Source organism: Gorilla gorilla, chromosome Y (genome assembly GCF_029281585.2).
Source record: "Gorilla gorilla gorilla isolate KB3781 chromosome Y, NHGRI_mGorGor1-v2.1_pri, whole genome shotgun sequence".
Lineage (NCBI taxonomy): Eukaryota > Metazoa > Chordata > Mammalia > Primates > Hominidae > Gorilla > Gorilla gorilla.
Genome location: NC_073248.2, coordinates 18,354,320 through 18,376,583, shown reverse-complemented (window position 1 = coordinate 18,376,583; position 22,264 = coordinate 18,354,320).

Below are 22,264 nucleotides of genomic sequence, written 5' to 3'. Positions count from 1 at the left end.
TATAAAGATGACTGAGATGTCTGCAAATCATCTACTGTAGACACTGACACATCGTGGATGCTCAACAAATATTTGCTGAAATGAATTTTTCCATTTAATCATGTGAGGATATTACAATTCAATTTAAGTAACTTTCTCAAGGTCATACAGATTTTAATAACAGTTGTATTGTTAGAAGTCAAGTCTTGATGATTCAGCTGAATTACTGCTAAATATGAAGATTTAACGTCACTATCAGTTCACTTTTATGCTATTGTATTAATCAATGTGATTTAGACTTATTAAATTTATTTTAGTTAATGTTAGTAATATATCTCAAAGAACAAATGAATTAAAGTATGTTTCAAAATTGTTATAACTTAAACATGAAACACATTCAAATCACAAATTTGACTTATATCACTTAGCCTTGTAGTATGAAGATAGTAGAATGAATACATTGTTAACAACAACAATTTATTTATCACTTATTTTGGCCCAGAAACCTAAATGGTTTACAGGGGTCATCTAAATTAATCCTTTCAACATCTTAATAAGGCTATTATCATTATCATTTTGTGATCTAGACAAATAAAGTTCAGTGACAGGTTAAGTGACTTTGTAAAGGTAGATGAAGTAGGAAGTAGGGAAAGAAGGAATTTTAACCCAAGCACACTGACTCTAGTCTAGAGTTCATACTCTGAATTCCCATAATCCCTAGCTTCTGTGGAGGGTATGTAGGTAAGAATGGCTCCATTGAAGTGCAGAGAAATCCACAGTTCAAAGCAAGAGGATCAAAACTTGACTGTTAGGACAATATGGAAAAATGGAATTAGAATGTTTGGAAGAACAAGGGAAATGTAAATGGACAGCAGAATAGGCTTGCAATTTTGCACAGCAGTCTTGCATGAGAGTATAAAAGCTGAAGGCTATGTGAAGATTGTACTTCTGCATCTGTCACAAGGCTGAGGTGTGTAGAGAGGTTGACAGTTCTATGAAAGGACACTCCAGAATGTTCTGGCATGTTCTACAATAAAGACATCAGCTGACAGGTTAGGGAAAGTGTGCAGCTGTAACCCAGTGGGCCAAGGAAGGGAGCTGAGGTTGTATATCAGTGTGTAGTCATGGTGCAGGGAGAGCTACAATGGTGCAAAAATAAAGGAGTGAAGCCTTTTCGCTCATTTGTCTACATTAATTAGATTTCTGAAGCCAGATCAGTAGGACTCAGAAGACATGAGGGAGCAAGGAAGAATTCATTAAGTGAGAATTGACAGGAATGAGAAGCCTACTAGAGTATAGTGGTAAACAAACCAAGTGTGTGTTGATCTGAATGTGTGGTCAATATGATACACACACACATTAAGCTACACTTCCAAATCTAGTTTGTCTTCAGGAGTTTTTTAAAATTTTATTATATCAGGATTCAAGTTGAAATTATCTAATATTATGTGTGAATTCTTCCATGAAATTTAGTTTTATTTGGTAACACTTGTAGATAGCTCATATATAGCTTGATGACTATAATGTTTTGTTCCAAACATATGGTATCATAATGTGCTTGAGCTTTCATAATAAAATATGATAGAATTGGTGGCATAAACAACAGAATTTTATGTCTCATAATTATGGAAGCTGGGAAGTCCAAGGTCAAAGCACCAGCAAATGGCTGGGTGTGGTGGCTCACACTTGTGATCCCAGCACTTTGGGAGGCCGAGGCAGGTGGTTCACCTGAGGTCAGGAGATTGAGATCAGCTTGGCCAGCATGGTGAAACCCCATCTCCACTAAAAATAAAAAAAAATTAGCTGGGTGTGGTGGCACAGGCCTGTAATCCCAGATACTCAGGAGGCTGAGGCAGGAGAATCACTTGAACCCAGGAGGCGAGGGTTGCAGTGAAGCGAAATCGCACCATTGCACTCCATCCTGTGCAACAAAGCGATACTCCATCTGCAAATGGAAAATAAAAAAAGGTAACAGCAAATTAGGCCTCCTTCTGAAGCTTTTTCTCTTGGCTTATAGGCAGTTAACCGTCTCACAGTTTGCTCCCACTGCCTCTCTGGTGTTTCTTCTTATAAGGCCCATCATGAGGGCCCTACCCTTTTGTCATTTAACCCTGATGACTTCCAAAATGCTGTATCTCCAAATGCTATCACGTTGGGGGTTAAGGATTCAACATGCGCATTTTGGAGGGACACAAACATCCAGTCCTTAACATATGGGAACTATGTATACATATGGTGGAATTTATGCTAAATGCTGTGAAAAAGTTTCAAATATTTTCAAATAATTGTCAGATAAGTAATTACTTGTTATGTTTTATTCAAACTTTCTATCTTCCTATAACTATGACCAAAAATGTATTCTCTAGATCTTGGTAATTTGTCTATGCTGTGCCATTATTTTTCCCTTTACTCAGAAATTTTGACCCATCAGCCGGACTTGTATCTATCAAAAATAGGTGCAATGGTAGCAAGAGATTTAAACTGAGAGACAGTGATATAGAGTACAGAGTGTTAAATTTGACATTAATTTGCTATGTAACCTCCACTTGCTCTGTCTTAGCCTTCCTTTACTCATTAGAAAAAAAATGTATGGTTGAACTTATTTATGGTTATTTTAATGAATCACTTGAATGACCAAATGACTGGGTTTCCCTGAGACTGTTTTGGTTTTAGCCCTAAAAGTCCCACCTACCCGAAAACCTCTACCCTGGGATGTGGAAAAAACCCAGTTTCCCTTTATCATTGGAGAGGGATGGGGAGGAAACAGGCAACCCCTACAATAGGAGCTGAAAGTAATACTATTTTCAGTGTTAAATGGATAAGTATCAGATTATTTGTCTTCTGTGTTTCTCTTGTTCCCCCTCCACCCCTCCTTATTGCTAATGTTGCAACCCTGATCTGTGATAAACACTAATAGGTCATCCACTATTGCCTCACTTTAAGATAATGCAGACAAAAGTGTCTGCAACTTATGTGTATTGTATTAACAGTTCAGTTGTTAATTTGCCTGTTGTGCTTTGTATCAAGATACTACTAGTTTAACTTTCTAACATTGTGGGTCGTGCTACCATGTTATGTAACAGTTCAGATAATGACAAAGATGATTGCAATATCAATGCAGAACTGGCTATCACTGAAAAAGAAGGATGTGTGATTTTAGTATTGACAGAAGGACTCAGATAGGAAATAAAGGAAGTAAACAACCCAAACAGAGAATACTGTGCAATATGCAGAAAATAATTTGAGATTAAGCATAATGCAGAAGGAGATGTGAAACACATATGTAGAATGAATTTCATAAGTCTTGGGTGAGACAGGTGAGAAATGTTTTTGGCTCCCCAAAAGACACCAATTGTTAGTTGAAAACACTTGCCACTGAATTAACCTGGGCATACCACATAAAAGTACATTCATGATCATATCATTCCTTTGATTGCTCTATAAATCTGAATAAAATTACATTTCAGATTTTCATTCAGAGGTTTCAACTAAATGTACTTTATAGGTAAAAAAAGGGATTTGATAATGGATGTGTTGGTTTATTACAGTGTAAAGCTGACTCTGTCCATTTTTTAACCAAATATCATGCTTTCTACAGTATATTACTTGATACTTTATATCATAGCAACAAGTCTTCTCTATCTTTTAGGTGTTTTGATTTGAAATAGAGAGTTTCAAAAGTCATCCTATATGAAGATTTTAATTATGATATAGGAAACATAAAACAAAAGATATAAATTAGATTTTACTCATTTATCTGCATATTCAGCAGACAGTACAAAGCTAAATTTTGGCAAATTTATTTCAATGTATACACTTCTTACCAAAGAACATTAAAAGATCTTATCTAGCGAATATTCTGTAGGCCTTAGCCACAGTACTTCTGAAAAAGTGTGCAACTTGTGTCATTAAGGCTTTTGTAATGGAATGTTTTTGTTTCCCAAAACGTGCAGCAGAATTTGATGCATTGTTTTTTTACTTTACAGAAACAGAATTCATCTGTAGACCTTTGCTTTCAAGATAACTCCCATCATTGTTGCTGCCTGTAAAAAAAGATTAAAATTTTGTCCTGCCATAAAATCACATTTTCAAGATAAACAATCATGTCGTCTGCAAACAGGGACAATTTGACTTCCTCTTTTCCTAATAGAATACCCTTTATTTCCTTCTCCTGCCTGATTGCCCTGGCCAGAACTTCCAACACTATGTTGAATAGGAGCGGTGAGAGAGGGCATCCCTGTCTTGTGTTTATCTAGAAAACCCCATTGTCTCAGCCCAAAATCTCCTTAAGCTGATAAGCAACTTCAGCAAAGTCTCAGGATACAAAATCAATATACAAAAATCACAAGCATTCTTATACACCAACAACAGACAAACAGAGAGCCAAATCATGAGTGAACTCCCATTCACAATTGCTTCAAAGAGAATAAAATACCTAGGAATCCAACTTACAAGGGATGTGAAGGACCTCTTCAAGGAGAACTACAAACCACTGCTCAAGGAAATAAAAGAGGATACAAACAAATGGAAGAACATTCCATGCTCATGGGTAGGAAGAATCAATATCGTGAAAATGGCCATACTGCCCAAGGTAATTTACAGATTCAATGCCATCCCCATCAAGCTACCAATGACTTTCTTCACAGAATTGGAAAAAACTACTTTAAAGTTCATATGGAACCAAAAAAGAGCCCGCATTGCCAAGTCAATCCTAAGCCAAAAGAACAAAGCTGGAGGCATCACGCTACCTGACTTCAAACTATACCACAAGGCTACAGTAACAAAAACAGCATGGTACTGGTACCAAAACAGAGATATAGATCAATGGAACAGAACAGAGCCCTCAGAAATAACGCCGCATACCTACAACTATCTGATCTTTGACAAACCTGAGAAAAACAAGCAATGGGGAAAGGATTCCCTATTTAATAAATGGTGCTGGGAAAACTGGCTAGCCATATGTAGAAAGCTGAAACTGGATCCCTTCCTTACACCTTATACAAAAATCAATTCACGATGGATTAAAGATTTAAACGTTAGACCTAAAACCATAAAAACCCTAGAAGAAAACCTAGGCATTACCATTCAGGACATAGGCGTGGGCAAGGACTTCATGTCCAAAACACCAAAAGCAATGGCAACAAAAGACAAAATTGACAAATGGGATCTAATTAAACTAAAGAGCTTCTGCACAGCAAAAGAAACTACCATCAGAGTGAACAGGCAACCTACAACATGGGAGAAAATTTTCGCAACCTACTCATCTGACAAAGGGCTAATATCCAGAATCTACAATGAACTCAAACAAATTTACAAGAAAAAAACAAACAACCCCATCAAAAAGTGGGCGAAGGACATGAACAGACAATTCTCAAAAGAAGACATTTATGCAGCCAAAAAACACATGAAAAAATGCTCATCATCACTGGCCATCAGAGAAATGCAAATCAAAACCACTATGAGATATCATCTCACACCAGTTAGAATGGCAGTCATTAAAAAGTCAGGGAACGACAGGTGCTGGAGAGGATGTGGAGAAACAGGAACACTTTTACACTGTTGGTGGGACTGTAAACTACTTCAACCATTGTGGAAGTCAGTGTGGCGATTCCTCAGGGATCTAGAACTAGAAATACCATTTGACCCAGCCATCCCATTACTGGGTATATACCCAAAGGACTATAAATCATGCTGCTATAAAGACACATGCACACGTATGTTTATTGCGGCATTATTCACAATAGCAAAGACTTGGAACCAACCCAAATGTCCAACAATGATAGACTGGATTAAGAAAATGTGGCACATATACACCATGGAATACTATGCAGCCATAAAAAATGATGAGTTCATGTCCTTTGTAGGGACATGGATGAAATTGGAAACCATCATTCTCAGTAAACTATCGCAAGAACAAAAAACCAAACACTGCATATTCTCACTCATAGGTGGGAATTGAACAATGAGATCACATGGACACAGGAAGGGGAATATCACACTCTGGGGACTGTGGTGGGGTGGGGGGAGGGGGGAGGGATAGCATTGGGACATATACCTAATGTTAGATGACAAGTTAGTGGGTGCAGTGCACCAGCATGGCACATGTATACATATGTAACTAACCTGCACAATGTGCACATGTACCCTAAAACTTAAAGTATAATAAAAAAAAAAAAAAGAAAAAAAAAATCACATTTTCAAAGTGTGGCATAAAAAAAACTGCTGTTCTCTCATTGGAAAATACATTGATGATGAAAATGGAGGAAAATGACAATAAAACATCCTGTATATGTTGTTTCTTTAAAACTCTTTGAGGATTTTTGATGGTGTCATAACTTACCTAGAAAAGGGTGAACTGAATGACCCTGAGTTCTTCAATGTTATGTGTAGTTTCAATAAACAACTCACAGCCTAAAAGGGACTCACTTTTCAAAAATAACCCTGCTTCCAAACTCTAAATAGTGTTACCACAATGGGGTTGTTAAATGGAACCTCCTCAATTTAGTTCATAAAACTGTATATGATTTGATAATAAAAATATCTCATGTATTCCACAAATAAATAAACCTATTATGTCACCACAAAAATAAAAAAAAAAACAACTTCAATTTTTACAAACAGTAATTACCTTTGTGGATTGTAACTGTTTCAAATTATCCTCTTCTCTATAATGTTTAAAAATTACAGGCCTTTTAATACATGGATACCATATCTGATAAATTTGTGGCTGCAATAGTTCAGTTTGAGCAACAGCTGGTCTACCAAAATAAGCCTGTAGTTACAAAGTGGATGGGTATGTTCGGAGACCTAGAAATTAATTCTTGCAAGTCTGAAAACCTGTTCTCACCAGTAAGTAAAATCTTAAGTATCCCCTGCTTAAACAGTTTTTTTGTTTGTTTGTTTTTGTGTTTTTTTGGGGGGGAGGGGTCTCACTTTGTTGCACTGGCTGGAGCACAGTGGCACAATCTCAGCTCACTGCAACCTATTCCTCCTGGGTTGAAGTGATTATCCTGCCTCAGCCTCGCAAGTAGCTGGGACTACAGGCCTGTGCCACCACACCCAGCAAATTTTTTGTATTTCTAGCAGAGATGAGATTTCACTGTGTTGTCCAGGATTGTTGTCCAGGATTGTTGTCCAGGACGGTCTTGATCTCCTGACCTCATGATCTGCCTGTCTTGGACTCCCAAAGTGCTGGGATTACAGGCATGAGCCACCATGCCCAGCCCTTAAACAGTTTTTTAGAGGGTAGTTAGCATGATGCCATCACACTGGACCCATATCAGTAATCATTTTAATGTGGTCTTGAGAAGAGCAGAGTTGCATGTCAAAATAAATTATATATTTGGCTGTATTCAGTTTTATTATTGTATGAAAGAAAAGAAGGATGTCCTAAAGCATGTAGGCAGTTCAGACATCATGTAGAAATGGAAATGGAAACAGTGAATAGTAGAAACATCATGCAGCAGGAAAAAAAGTCATTATTTTTGTCAAATACAAGTAACCTTTTAAACATGTCATGTTCTTTTTAAAATCATGTCATGTTCTCTTTTTTAAAAGTCTTTTTTAAACTCAAGTGTCTTCAACTAAGCATTGATGTCTTTTGGGGAAAGGGAGAGTTCTCTTTTTTAAGAGTCAAATGTCTCAAGATGTAAGATGTTAAAGGTAAGCAAGGTGATAGGTATGTTAATTAGTTTGACATAATCCTTTCATATGTACACATACATCAAAATATCACATTGTGCCCTATAAATATATATAATTAGTATTTATTAAAATATTCAAAATAAATACAAAAGCTACTTGAAAAAACAAAAAGAACATATGACAATATGGCCTACAATATTTAAATATTCAATAGTTTTTAAAAAGAGTTAAATTGCTATATCAGAAGACACACTGATGTATTATAAATTATATTTTTCTCACAACCATAAATTTATATGAATTACTGCTAATTGTGACTGTTAACTAGTTTGATTTTAAGTATGAATTATAGAATTTATGCAACCAAAGTAAACACAGATAATATATATTTCCAAAAACCTATTCATTTTTCATAGTTTACTTAAAATAATAACACATATGGGTATAACTATTTATTATAGGTTATATTATTATAGATCTTTGTCTGGTATTATTGTGTCCCAGTTTTGTTCTCTGATAAGTTAGTCACTTACTCCATGTGCCACTCAGCTCTAATGTTCTGTCTCCATGATTGCAGATGGCATCCTTTGCAGTATAAATAAGACAAGTAGCAAAATTCCTGGAGTTCACAAGAATTAATGAAGCATTTCGGTAAGAAAACAGTCTAACCTACTTTTCACAGATGATTTTGAGACTGGCCAGAATGAGCGCAAAAGAAAACATAGGGTAACATTATATTCCTAAGAATTCTCAATACTTTGACATGATTATTTCATTTCTGGTACACATACTCTTACTTTGTCAATGAAAAATCCCAGTGATTTCAGTTCTTAAAGTAAGGGACTTTAGGGGTATATATGGAATGAAGTAGGGCAAGATGAACAAGGTGTCACACCATTTGGAAGTGTAGTTATTCCTCACACACATGATGTGGAGAAAGATTCCTTTTGGCCAATTGCATAGTTAGGAAGTAAGAGAGGTTTTTGTTTTGTTTTGTTGTTGTTTTTGTTTTTTTAACACAGAGCTCACCCTGTTGTCCAGGCTGGCGTGCATTGGCGTGATCTCAGCTCACTGCAACCGCTGGCTCCCAGGTTCAACCAATTCTCCTGCCTCAGCCTCTGGAGTAGCTGATGTGTCCAGAGTTGGTTCCTTCCAGTGGGTTCTTGGTCTCGCTGACTTCAAGAATGAAGCCACAGACCTTCGTCGTGTTACAGCCCTTAAAGATGGTGCGACCAGGGTTTGTTCCTTCAGATTTGTCTGGAGTTTGTTCCTTCCAGGGGATTCGTGGTCTTGCTGACTTCAAGAATGAAGCAGCAGACCTTTGTGGCAAGTGTTATGGCTCGTAAATGTAGTGTGGACCCAAAGAGTGAGTGCAGCAAGATTTATTGTGAAAAGCGAAAGAACAAGGCTTCCACAGCATGGAAGGGGACCCTAGTGGGTTGCCACTGCTGGCTCTTGTGGCCAGCTTTTATTCACTTATTTGGCCCTACCCATGTCCTGCTGATTAGTCCATGTTACAGAGCACAGATTGGTAAGTCTTACAGAGTGCTGATTGGCTGATTTTACATAATGCTGACTAGTGCATTTACAATCCTTTAGCTAGACACAGAGTGCTGATTAGTGTATTTACAACTCTTTAGCTAGACACAGATCGCTGATTGGTGCATTTTTACAAAGTGCCAATTAGTGCATTTACAATCCTCTAGCTAGAGAGAAGAGTTCTCCAAGTGCCCACTTGACACAGGAGGTCTCCTGGCTTCACCTCTCACTGGGATCAGAGGCGCCTGCCACCACGTCTGGCTAATTTTTGTATTTTTAGTAGAGAAAGGATTTCACCATGTTGTCCAGGCTCATCTCAAACTCCTGACTTGATGATCTGCCCTCCTTGGCCTCCCAAAGTAGGGGGATTACAGGTGTGAGCCACTGTGCCCAGCAGGATGTAAGAGAGCTTTTTATACACCTGCTCTGTGAAAAACATTCTATTAAGAACACTATTTTAGGTGACATTTTCCAGAAAGTGAGTATACTCAAAATTATATATACTTCATTCTAAATATTGTGTTGGCATAAAGTATGAAATCAAATTAGTAGTGCCCTGGAGGTTAATATGGTAGCAGAGGACTGTCAAAAATAATTTGGGTGAAGGGAATTTTGGGAAAAAGAAATACAATACAAACAACTTTGGCCGTGGTGAAAATTTACTCACAACTGCAAGCTATTAGATAACAGCTATGCCAAATTATTGGATTTTTATATATTTCTTTTTTCTCTCTTATTAGTAAAAAACAATTAACCTAATTAAGTCTTCTCTGTGTTATTGGCAATAATGACAAGTGAAGATCTAAACATACATCACATGAAAATTAAAAACAACTTAAAGATCCATACCCATATATCTCACATATGCCCTTTGTGAGGTGCTACATGTAAGTCATAAAATTGTTTTTTAGTGATTAGCAACAATCATTTTCAATATACTTGAAAAATATTTAAAATCATGAGAGCACTACTAAACAAATACAAGAAAAATTGTTTGAAAATAGAATATTAAAATTAGAAAATGAAAGAAAAAGGAGTTTTATGATGTTACTGCTTACCTTTCATTTGCTTTTTTGTTATAGAAAAAGAAGAGAAAAAAAGTCAGAAAAGACATTGTAACAAAAAGAATGCAACTGATGATCATAATCTCATAAAACTCAGAGACTTCATCTATTGAGACCTCAAGATCTATTTTTCTGGGTCCTTTTGTCTTGCTCTCACTCACCTCACTCCCTTAAAGGAGATTATGCCATGAATGTTCATCAACAATCCATGTTTAACTTAATACAATATTTCAGAAACATCGTTTATTTTTAAGCTTCATTATAAAATATATACATGGAAGACTGATGTATATACTTTGCCAATATATATGATGCTCTCTGATTATTCCTTCTTAATGTTATTCCCTTATCTCTCATGTTATTAGTATTCTGCATATTATGGTAATTATTCCCATGCTCTCCTTCATATTTTACCACCTATGTATGTATCTTTAAACGACATAATTGTTTGTTTTTTTCCTGTATTTGACTTTTTATTATTGGAATCATATGTGTTTTTCTGCCACTTGTGCTCATTACATTTTTGTCTCCGTGTTGATAAAAGTAGCCAGTTTTCATAAGGTGTATAGTATTTAGCATTCCATTGTAGGCATAAAATGTGTTTGTTTTGTTTTGTTTTGTTTTGTTTGTTTGTTTTGAGACTGAATCTCACTCTGTCACCAAGGCTGGAGTGCAGTGGCATTATCTGGGCTCACTGCAACCCCTGCCTCCTGGGTTCCAGAGATTCTCCTGCCTCACCTCCCTAGTAGCTGGAACTACAGGCATAGACCACCATGCCCAGCTAATAAATATAGTTGTATTGTCCATAGATTTTTTGGTTAATTTTAGTGTTTCGATGGCACAAACAATATTTCTCTATTTCTATGGTTATGGTTGCTAGATAAAATACGAGTTGCTCAGTTAAATTTGAATTTCAGATAAAACAATTTTTTAGAATAAGTACATTCCTAATATTGCATAGAAGATACATACACTATGCTTTATTATTTATATTAAATTTAAATTTAACTGAAAGTCATGTACTCTTATTTGCTAAATCTGGCAACAACTCTACAAGGTGCAAATTTTTAGGAAGTTAAGTAGGACATATATATTTAAGTATGTAATTGTTACTTGTGTAGCTGTTATGTCTTGGGTAATAAGTGTGTTCAATTTATTTCCAAATTGGTTATATTGATTTATATATCTATTGTGGTTCTATTGGAGTGCTAATTACTTGCTATCTTCACTAATGCATAGTATTGTCCGACTTCATAACTTTGCCAGTTTGATGAGTGTCAAATTTTATATCATTGTGGTTTGAATTTCAATTTCCCACGTTACGAATTAAGTTGAATATCTTTTCAAATAACTGTGGACCATTTGTGTTTCTGCTCCTGTGAGATGCCCGGTTACATATTGTGCCTCCTTTTTCTATTGTGTTATCAGCTTCAGGATTTGGAGGATTTCTTTATATGTTCTGGATGCTAACCATTGTTGGTTTATGTGTTGCATATACAGGCTGCCATTTTGTGGGTTATCTTTTGATATTAACATTAGTTTTTGTTCATCCCATGTGTGTAGACTGGCTTCCAGGATCTCTAGTTAGTTCTATTTTCTCATCGTCTATCACTGAGCCCAAAATACATAATGTAATTATTATAGCTCTACAAGAAAATGCTGTAATAACTTGTAGGGCATTTCTCCTAATCTTTTTGACAACTGACTTAACGGCTGGCAGATGGTCAATTTATGTTAATGTTTCCTATACATTTAAAATGTACATTATCCAGTTGTTGGGTGCCATCATGTTCTATTTAGATGTCCATTTGATTAAGCATGCCATTTATCCTGTTCAAATCTTCCAGATATTTACTGATATTTTTCTGCTTAACCTGTCAACTATTTAGAGAAGTACGTTAAAATTCTCAAATATGTGGCAGGGAGCGGTGGCTCCTGCCTGTAATTTTAGTACTCTGGGAGGCTGAGGTGGGCAAATCACTTGAGGTCAGGGGTTTGAAACCAGCGTTGCCAACATGGTAAAACCCCATCTCTACTAAAAATACAAAATAGCAATTAGCTGGACATGGTGGCACGCGTCTGTGGTACCGGCTACTTGGAAGGCTGATGCAGGAGAATCACTTGAACCCGGGAGGCAGAGGTTACAATGAGCCGAGATTGTACAACTGCACTCCAGGCTGTACTGCACTCCAGCCTGGGAGACAGAGTAAGACTCCCTCTCAAAAAAGAAAAAAAAAAAAGAATTCAAATATGATGGTTGGATTTGTTAGTTTCTTTTGATTTGTAGTTTAGTCAAATTTCACTTTTAACCTATTCTCAAAACTATTTTTACTATGTTTTGAATTGCTTAATCTCATAATGAATTAATACTTCTGTAACTATTTATTGGCCCTCTTTATAGAAATAAATGTTGCCTAAAATTTATTTTGTCTGATACTAATGTAGTTGTGCCAAATATTTTTCTTCTCATTTATTTTGTATATCTTTCGTATTCTACTTATATGGTTCTTGTGTCCTCATGTTTAAATATGACTTTCATTAAAATGTACAAATATGTCTTAAAAATATGATCTGACAGTTAACAGCATAGTTTGTGCTTTGTAATATATGTATATATGTTTATATATACATGTATATATGTGTGTTTATATATACATGTATATATACATGTGTATGTTTATATACACATGTATATATACATGTGTATGTTTATATACACATGTATATATACATGTGTATGTTTATATACACATGTATATATACATGTGTATGTTTATATATACATGTTTATGTTTATATATACATGTATCTATATATGTGTACATGTTTATATATGTATCTGTATATGTGTACATATGTTTATATATACATAGATACATATGTTTATATATGTGTGTATATATACATATATACATGTAAGTACATGTGTATATACATATGCATATACATATGTATATTCTTTGTTTCATTTTCTTTTTAATTGGCATAATAAATACACATATTTATTGGGTACTATATGATGTTTTATACATGTGTATATCATATAATGATTAAGTCAGGATGATTGGCATTTGATTTATTTCTATCATCTTATTTAGTATTTCCTATTTGTCCCACTTTTATAGTTTTTCTTCTTTCATAGTTGATTACTTTTGGTTTGATCATGATTCTTTCCCATTGTTTCATTTTTTGTTGTACTGTTCTAGAAGTTGTACATTCTATTTTGTTTATTTAGTAGTTAATTGAGGAAATTTAATATGTATATAAAATATCAAAACTTCTAAATAACATCTGTCTCTTACGTTATATGAAAATGTTAGAATGCTTGAACTCCAATCAAAACATCCCAAATTATTTACTCTTATTATTCAGTATTTTCAGATTTGTTTTGATTTTCTGTGAAGATATAGTCTTTCCTATTAACAGAAAATAAATAAAAATATATTTTATTAAATATTTTTTATCTTACATCATTTTAATCACATAATGTTCAAGTAATTATTTTGATAAATCAGCATTTGTCCTGCTGACTTTTGTTGGACATTCAGATAGTTTCCGGACTACACTAATGCCAACAATAGTCTTAGTTGGCTGAAAATTACTTAAAAGGAAACCTAATAGCTCACAATAACAGTTAAATTTTGACAATTTAACATCATTCTATATGAAGCAGTGCAAAAATATATCAGGAAACTGAAACTCTAAAAATAAATAACTTGGTGAAGTTCAAAGGGCTATTAAGTGGTAAAAGTGGGCTTTGGACCCAGATAGTTTACATTTTGAGACATACAGCAAAAATGTGGAAATCACACACACACACACAATTTCCAAGTTCTACTTAAGGAACAAAAACTGATGTAAAACTGTTCTAAGACACACACATACACACACACACAAATATCAATTAGTGACAAAAATGTGTGAAGTAGGAACATTCATTTTTGACCTATTGTCTTGAGTCGTCATTATCCCAGTGTTTCTCTTTTTGCCAAGCCTTTATCACTGCAGGCTATTTTGGACAATTGGACAATTTGCTTTCAAATATCTTTTCTTACCAAGGAAACACCATTGAGTGATTACAGTTCACATTGCCTAATTCTTAACATTTCTACTATACAGACATATCTGCTGTAACCTTTAGGCCTCTCCAACAAAGGTATTTTCTCAGTCGCAAAATAGATATTCATTATAAAGAGAGTTGCATTTTATGAAAAGGAAATCTTCACTTTCTAGTTTCCATTGAAATTGAATTAAATGAACATGAAGATCTTTTATACCACTATTCAGAAACATTCCTCTAGCATGACAATAAGAATACCTATAATATAATTTAATTGTAGATATGAAGCTTGAAATAAAAGTGCTTAAAATATTGACTACTTTAAACTGAAGATAGAAAATTGATTGACTTAGGAAAAAATATAGATTTTGAAATTTAATTTTACTAAAATTTGCACCGTCTTATTGATTTTTCCATTGGCTACCACTTTGTATCACAGACCATTAAGTATGATTTCAGACTTTCATGAACAACAATTTAAACACATTTGAAAATAAAATACGCATTTTATAAATTAAAGTATCTCCCACTCAACCTAAGGTGAAAGACACTTATAGCCAGAACACCAAAATTTAAGGAGCATGAAAACAGGAATTTTTGCCTATTTGTTCACTACTACAATTGCAGTTTCTTGGATGTACATGGCCCACAGTATGCACTCAGTAAACATTTCTTGAATGAATACACACGTGAATAATTATTTATCAGCATTCACTATTTGGTGCATATTAATTGTGTGTTATAAATTTAAAAAGGACCCAAAGTGCCTGGTTCTACAGCAGCAGTTTTCAACAGGTGGGCTAGCTGCTCCAAGAATATAACTGGGGCAGGAATTGTAGTTCAAAAAACTTCCCTTGATGATTCAGCATTACAACCATGCTTTACAAGTTTTCCCGGTATCATAAGGGCAAGACAGTTAATCATGTTTCTCTCAAAATAGGTTTATTTTTTTTTCTATTTAATAGTGATTCTGAAAGTCCTGAGTATGGCCTAACATGTCTGATAGCATTTTCTCATTGTGAATCATCTTTTGTCCTTTATTGAATAAAATTGGTCTGTCTTGTGCAGTAGCATATGTGGAAAGGAATTGCTAGGCTGTTGTATAGGGTCAAATAGGATGAAAGGAGATAGCAGGCAGAATGTTAACAAATGGTGGATACAATTACTAATATCGGAAGAGCCATTTTAAGCATTCCATTTGTGTATTCACTGATTTGCAGATGTTCTGGAAAACATCCTGTTATTTCTTTTTTAGTGTCTGAATAAAGAGACCATTCTAATCATTTTAAAAGCTTTTCGTTATAAAAAGTTTGAAAAGAAGCTGGGTTTTATTAACAGCTATTGAATATATACATTTTGAAAAAAAAAATATTTTTGAATAGTTTTCTTTGCCCTTCTCATAGATAACTTGGCAACATTGTGCATTGTTTCTCAAAGGGAAATGTAGATTTAAATAAATACAAGTATGCCCCAATTTATGAAGTCCCGATTTATGAAAACATGAATTTAAAAACTCAGTTGGTTCATTAAATTTTCTGCCTAGAGACAATCTTCGTGTTCAGAAAAATACAGCAAGACCTAATAGAGATCATAGAGACAAGTTTTTGCTTTTCTGTCTTTGTGTTGCCTTATAAAATCAGACTGTATCACTCTTGGGCTCAGTTTTCTTATTCGTAATATAAGACACAAAGAATTCTCTAACAAGCATCAGTGAAGTAGTTAAAGCCTGATCAAATTGTATTATAAATAATTGTTCCCAATGGCAGTTTTGCTACTACTACACCTTCTGAAGTGCTATTTAATATTTTAGATACTATGACCCCACTTTTAGATACCCTGGAGGTCTGTAGTTTTGCTAAATATTTTGTTAAATATACTCTCTATATGAATCTCATGGACCCTTTTGCCCAAAGACCAAAATTTTGGAACCCCTGTTTTGAAAACTTATGAGAGCTATTGAATTGACCACAGACATATATTGGTCAAATTTAAAAACAGACTTTTTGGCCAGGTGTGGTGGCTCACGTCTGTAATCCCAGCACTTTGGGAGGCCAAGGCAGGTGGATCAACAGAGGTCAGGAGTTCAAGACCAGCCTGGCCAAGAGGGTGAAACCTTGTACCTACTAAAAATACAAAAATCAGCCAGGTGCAGTGGTAGGCGCCTGTAATCCCAGCTACTCAGAAGGCTGAGGCAGGAAAATTGCTTGAAGTCGGGAGTCAGAAGTTGCGGTAATCCAAGTTCAGGCCTCTGCACACTAGCCTGAGCAACACAGTGAGACTCCATCTCAAAGAACAAAAAATAGACCTTTTATTGTATGTCTTTTCATGTAGCTGATTTGATTATTCGTTTATATTCCGTTATATGTAATACTGCAAGTAGACTTATTGTTGAATAATTATTTTTCCTTTCTTTTTCTTATTTCATATAATCTAGTTTGGTTCACTTTTTAGATGTGGAATAACTGAATCAAAGGCTGAGTGTTGCCAGGCATGTCGATACTAAGTACAGGGGTTCTAAGTAGAAAGGAAGCATTTGCCTTGGACAAAAGATTTTAATAGTGTTTAAATGCAATATTTTAAAACAAAATTATAGCAAAAACCTGTGATGAACGAAATCACATTTCAAATAAAGACAGGATCCAATTTCGTCATTTTGCCTCAGGTTCCAATGTGACTGTGGACAGCACACCGGCCAGCATCATTTGAATATTATCATTTCTGAGGACACTTACAAATTTGACAGGTGGAAAATAATCTCTTCATATCATTATTTGTCTCATATGAACATATTTATACCCATCTTTATACCACAATGCCACAGTAAAGTATGGTGTCTTTCCAATCACACGTAACGTGGCAAAATGATGTAAATTTCAAGCAGGTGAGAAAAGATAGGTGATGCACTTTTGTCTCTGTAATTCTTTCTGGATTTGTTTCATATTGTTCAAAACTAGGTGTTTGTTCTATACCAGGTCATGATTGTTATGTTCTTGGTGGATTGTTTTTTTACTAGTGTGCACTCTCTGTCTGTGTTCACATTAATGCTTTTTCACTTTCAATTCAATGCTTTTTCACTTTTGATTCTATTTTGCTATATATTAACATTTATTTGAATTATTTGTTAATTTACTTGATATTTTATTCTAAACTTATTTTGTTTATATATGACTATAGTAAATAGTCTATAGAAGGAATTATTTTGTTTCTGATTTGAATACTTGCCTTTCCATAGGCATGCTTGATTTATTTCCTTTTCCTGAGATCACTGATCTGTTTTCATGTGTGTTTGTATATACCATCTTCAGCATCACATCTGTTTTCGTTTCCTGTTTCATTATGGATTGTGGAGCTTACTCCATGCGCTTCTCTATTAGATTAAACTTTTATTTTCTAGTCTTTCTCTAATTTTCCTTATATTTTTAACATTTAAACAAAACTCTGAAACTACTGGGACAACTGGGTATATACCTGTAATATAGTGAAGTGTGATCTCTACCTTAAACTGTATATAAAAATTAGAGGTCTCAAGATGCATTGTAGACCTAAATATGTGCTGAAAATGTTCTAAAAGTAGAAGGTTGTGATGTTTGCATAATCATGTGAATATACTTAAAAACACTGAATTGTAAAGTTTAGAAGGGTGAGTTTCATGGTACTTTATCTCAAAGCTTATATTAAAAATCTAAAATTACTATGTCTATCTTTCTAAGACAGCTTGCTGTAGTATCTTGATTTTCTTAATTTAGATTTTCCTATTACAATGCTATCTCTTTCATTAATCTGAATTTCCTTTTGTGCTTTTTGATGGAGGGTTGTCCTGACTGGGAGGTGGCTGTTTTATTTTGTTTCAAATCATACATTTTCCTCCACATTTAGCAATTTCATTGTTGCTTCTGCTACACATTTTGGATTTGGAGACTCAAAAGAGAGCCACACGAGCAGTTTGGAGCTCTTTATTTGTATAACACAATCCTAGTCACTATGTTTGTGTGCAATTCAGGCTGGGTCCTAATTTCGTAGCAGCATCTCAGCTTCCTTCCTGTTCCACAGGCAGCTTTCAGTGGACAGCTACATCTCCTAAACAAGTCAGAGAGCGCAATTCTTAGCCCTGGCTTCATGAAGGAAGCCTGGTTTTGCTATCCAACCACTTAAGGGATGAGGTCACTCTCTGTTACTGCAGGACACTAAAACTAGACCCCTGCTACTTGTTTCTGATTTTGGTGTCTTTCACCTTTAGTTAGTTTTCTGGACTGTGAGTTTCCCCTTTCCCTGGCACACAGTACCACTCTGTATCAGTGTAATTAGGCATTTTAAAAATATTTTAAAAATGCACACATGGTCCCATGTTTTCAGTGAAGGACAAACTTTTAGTATATGCTCAGTCATCCACCTTATGTGGGAAACTAATCAAGGTTAGAAGTATGGAGCTAGAATTCAGCTAATATAAAATACTGAGAAATAGTGGGCATAACCTAATACTATTACTTAACTATGATTACTACTAATGAAGATGAACATTTCCCTATATTGTTGTTAATGTTTTATATTTTATTTTAGTAAATTAGGTTTTAATATTCTCTTCCACAGTTGTCTTTTTGAAACTTGCTCTTTTCCTCGTCGGTTCTTATGAGCTACAAATGTGCTTCACTTTATTTATATTTTGATATTTAATTTAGTTTTTAAATAATGTTCAAGGTAGTTTAGTTATTGGTCAATTATGGAATGAGACCACCACTTCTGTTGTCCTTCCCAGCCTGTCTCCCACCTCCCATTTTCCCTAGTTTATAAGCAGGAGAAAAGGGAGAAAGCAAAACGTTGGAAGGAAACAGAAGTAAGACAAATAGTTAGACGATCTTGTTGCCAACACCTGGCCCTGGTGGTTAAAATAATAATAATAATAATAATAACAATAATAATAATAACCTCTGACCAAAACTACTGGTGTTATCTTTAAATTCCAGACATTGTATGAGAAAGTGCTGTAAAACTTTTTGTTCTGTTAGCGGATGTATGTAGCCCCCAGTCACATTCCTCGTACTTACTTGATCTATCATGAACCTTTCACGTGGACCCCTTAGAGTTGTAAGCCCTTAAGATGGCTAGGAATTTCTTTTTTGGGGAGCTCAGCCCTTAAGATGCGAGTCTGCTGATGCTCCCAGCTGAATACAAACCTCTTCCTTCTTTAATCCGGTGTCTGAGGAGTTTTGTCCATGGCTCATCCTGCTACATTTCTTGGTTCCCTGACCAGGAAGCAAGGTGATCATGGATGATCGAGGCAGCCCTTCAGGTGGCTTAGGCCTGACCTGTGGATTATCCCTGTGGGGAACTCAGGCCAGCTTGAATGAGAGCAGATCCTGAGAGTGCTCCTGGGCAGGCAATTGCCCCAGTGGAATGCCTCACGAGAGCAGTGCATGGCAGGCCCCCATAGAGGATCAAGGCAGTGGCTGAACACTGGGAAAGAAATGGCAGTTTAAGTCTGGATATCTGATACTTGGTAAGACTGGTCTTTGGAACTAGCCCACTCCATTTGAGTGGAAGCGTGGCCTGATCACCCATGGTGTGCCTGTGCCAGTACTTTGGTTTTTGTTTTTGACTTGACTTCAGTTGTTTGATACTTTGGTTTTGGTTTTTACCTGGTTTGATTTCTGGATATTGTGATTTTGGTTTTGATTCTGGTTTGGTGTAAACTGGGAAAGTGTGTGTGTGCCCTTTTTACCCATTCTTTGTTCTGTGGTGTGTGTGTGGTGTGAGTTTGGTGTTTTGTCTCAAGGTAACATGGATCAGACACAAAGTAAGCCCACTCTGCTAGGAACTATGTTGAAAATTTTAAGAAGGGATTTAATGGAGACTATGGGGTTACTATGACACCAGGGAAACGTAGAACTTATTTTGAAATAGATTGGTCAACATTAGAAGTGGGTTGGCCATCAGAAGGAAGCCTGGAGAGGTCCCTTGTTTCTAAGGTATGGCACAAGGTAAGTGCCATACCTTACTTACTTACCTGGTAAGTCAGGACACTCAGACCAGTTTCCATACATAGCCACTTGGTTACAGCTGGTGCTAGACCCCCCACAGTGGCTAAGAAGGCAGGCAGCAGCAGTGCTAGTAGCAAAGGGAGAGATTGCCAAGGAAGGATCCTACTCCACCCGCCGAGGGAAATCAACTCCTGAAGTTCTGTTTGACCCAACGTCAGAAGATCCATTGCAGGAGATGGAACCAGTGATCCCAGTGGTGCCCTCCCCTTACCAGGGAAAGATGCTCCCCACTCTTGAGCCCACAGTCCTTGTGCCTCCACAAGACAAACATATCCCTAGGCCACCCGGAGTAGACAAGAGAGGAGGTGAAGCCTCGAGAGAAACCCCTACATTGGCAGCTTGCTTAAGACCCAAAACTGGGATACAAATGCCCCTGAGAGAGCAGTGGTATACTGGGATAGATGAGGATGGTCACATGGTGGAGAGGTATGTTTTTGTGTACCAGCCCTTCACCTCTGCCAACCTTCTCAATTGGAAAGACAATACCCCGTCCTATACTGAAAAGCCACAAGCTCTAATTTATTTGCTCCAAACTATTATCTAGACCCATAACCCCACTGGGGCTGATTGCCTCCAGTAGCTCATGTTCCTCTTTAACACAGATGAAAGGCAGAGAGTGCCCCAAGCAGCAACTAAGTGGCTAGAGGAACATGCATTGGCGAATTACCAAAATCCCCAAGAATATGTAAGGACCCAGTTACCAAGAACCAACCCCAGTGGGACCCAAATGAAAGAGAGGATATGCAAAGGCTAAACTGATACAGGGAATTTCTCTTGGAAGGATTAAAGAGGGGAGCCCAGAAGACCACAAACACTAACAAGGTCTCTGAGGTCATTCAGGGAAAGAAGAAATTCCAGCACAATTCTATAAGAGACTGTGTGAGGCCTATCATATGTTTACTCCCTTTGATCCTGATAGCCCTGAAAATCCTGCATGATTAACATGGCTTTATTTAGTCAAAGCACAGAAGACATTAGAAGAAAACTGCAGAAACAGGCTGGGTTTGCAGGGATGAATGCATCACAGTTATTAGAAATAGTTAACCAGGTGTTTGTAAACAGGTATGCAGTAAGCCATAAGGAAAACCACAAAGAGAATGAATGTCTGGTCCAGTGAAATGCTGTCCTGTTAGCTTCAGCAATCAGAGGGGTCTCCCCAAAGAGGCAAGGGAAGAGGGGACCTGGGAGAGAAACTCAGCCTGGCTGTCAGAGCTTGCAGCATAACCAGTGTGCTTATTGTAAAGAAATAGGACATTGGAAGAACAAATGTCTACAGCTAAAAGGAAAACAAGGTGACTCAGACCAGGAGGCCCCAGATAAGGAGGAAGGGGCCATGCTCAACCTGGTAGAAGGGTTATTGGACTGAGGGGGACTGGGCTCAAGGGCCCCCTCTTTAGGGGCATATGGTCAGGATGACAGTCTGAGGTAAAGACACTGATTTTCTTGTAGATACCGTTGCTGAACATTTGGTAGTACACTTGGACCCAGCTTCCCCAAGGGTTCAAGAACTCTCCCACCATCTTCAGGGAGGCATTGGCTCAAGACCTCCAGAAGTTTCCCACCAGAGACCTAGGCGAGTGTTGCTCCAGTAAATTGATGACCTTCTGCTGGGACACCCCATGGCAGTCGGGTGCACCAAGGGAACGGATGCCCTACTCTGGCACCTGGAGGACTGTAGGCATAAGGTGTCCAAGGAAAAAGCTCAGATCTGCCAACAGCAGGTTTATTACTTGGGATTTACTATCTGACGGGGTAGCGCAGCCTGGGATCAGAAAGAAAGCAGGTCATTTGCAGTCTACAAGAGACTAAGACCAGAAGGCAGGTGAGAGAATTCTTAGGAGCTGTGGGGTTTTCCAGACTGTGGATCCCAAACTTTGCAGTACTAGCCAAGCATTTGTATGAAGTCACGAAGTGAGGCGGCGGAGGGGGGTGGGGGGTGGGCT